We start from the raw sequence: 1,974 nt of genomic DNA, 5'->3' as shown, positions 1-1,974 counted from the left end.
AGTATACTTTTTGAAGTTTCAAAACAAGCCTGAGGAGGAACTGCAAATAGTCTGGTGATGGAGAGGAGAGACAAAGGTAATAGAAGTCAATGAAACCTTATATATGCCCTACTATATTAGGATATTCAAGATTGATAAATCAAGAAGCTTCAGTATAAGCATACTATTGGGGATATAGAGATAACCACCGGAAGTACAAGACTCAGAACTGCTGAAAATGTCTGTAGGAAGGAAGCCCAGGATGGGGAAGACTATGTTGGAGCACTACTGCTTTCCATGATAAGCTTTTCTGAGTATGTATTGCTTTAATCAGTAGCTACATTATAGGGGGTCTTGTGAGCCATTTAAAATAGTTTAGAGTTTTACACAGACAACCAGGTTATACGATTAGATCTGTGTTCTAATTGGACCCCTCTGGCTGCAGGCAGAGAATGGAATGGAGGCAAGGCAGAAGGTGGAGGTGTGAGGGGGTAGGGGCAGGGCAGGAGGACAGCTGCAGATGTCCAGACTGATGATGGCCTGGCATAGGAACAGAGAGAGCTGGATGGATGGATTCAAGAGGTACTAAAGAGGGTTTGGAAGAATCATGCCAGCTGCGTGAGTGATGGTCCCTTTTACGAGCTGGAGAACCCTGGGGGTGGGGCAAGAGGGTTTGAGAAGAAGATAACCAGTTTAGTTTGGACACGTTCAGTTTGAGTCATCAAGGATGTGTGAGGCCTTTCATAGTCTGGCACCAACCACCCTCTCCAACCTGTTTCTGCACTCAGCAACCCTCTGCCATCCCTACCCCTGTTCTCTTATTTTTTTTTCCCTGTTCTCTTATCACCCTGAGTTTCTTGCTGTTCCATAAGCATTCTATATATATATATATATATATATATATATATATATATATATATATATAAAATCTTTGCTCATGCCAATGCTTCTGGTGAGAATGCCTTCCTTCTTCCTTCTCAGTCTGCAGTTTCTGATTATTACTCAGCTCACATTTCTTGTCTTCTCAGAAAACCTTCAGATTCTCCCAAGAAGTGCTCCATCCTCTGGATGCCCCAGCATGCTAACAGATTTTGTCTAGCTCTGAGCACATCCTCCCATAGATCTCTTTTTCATATGTCTACTTTCCCTACCAGGCAATTGTTTCATAGGGGATAGGAACTGTCACCTATTATCCTTCAAGTTAGAAATATGAAGATATTTCACCTAGTTTGTCAACTCTCTCAGCTTGGTGATGACTACTTGGAATGCCATGTTGCAGATGATTTTGGACAAATGCAGGTGGTACAAGGTGTGGTGGGGTTCTGGGAAAGTAAAAGTATGTCATGGGTGGAGAAGGAACAGGGAGGAACCAGGAGTTCATTGAATGAACTATCAAGAAACATCCCTCTCCAGGTGCCTGGGTGGCTCAATCTATAAAGTGTCTGACTCTTGATTTCAGCTCAGGTCATGATGTCAGGGTTGTGGGATAGAGCCCTGCATTGGGCTCTGTACTCAGCAGGGAGTCTGGTTGATACTATCTCTGCCCCAATGTCCTCCCCCCCATGCTCTCTCTCTGAATAAATAAAATCTTAAAAGATTTTGATAAAAAAAAAAAAAGAACACCCCTCCCAAATGAAGTAAAAAGAATCTTCTGGCCTGCCATCTCATCACTTAGAATGCCTCACAGACTGAGGGGCCTACCTTGGGGTCTGGATACCTTTATACTATCTGGGAATTTTTTCCTCCCAACATTTGACCTGGACACTAAGACTTTCCAATATGCAGCCACACCATGGGATTTAGTTGAGACATGCCTGGGCCAGATTCATTCACAGCCCTGGGTCATCTGAGCCCTACAGACCTGAAGAAAGCCATTTCAGGATGCAATCTTCCAGTCCTGGAGGATTTGGATAAATCCTCCAGTTTTTTCTAACCTTCTCTATCAGTATCCTATAGCTGACATAACAAATTATCACATACAGTGTGACTTAAAAC

This window comes from Nyctereutes procyonoides, unplaced genomic scaffold, assembly GCF_905146905.1.
Source record: "Nyctereutes procyonoides isolate TBG_1078 unplaced genomic scaffold, NYPRO_anot_genome, whole genome shotgun sequence".
Taxonomy (NCBI): domain Eukaryota; kingdom Metazoa; phylum Chordata; class Mammalia; order Carnivora; family Canidae; genus Nyctereutes; species Nyctereutes procyonoides.
The sequence above is the reverse complement of the archived record's forward strand: the minus strand, read 5'-3'. Positions refer to the sequence as shown.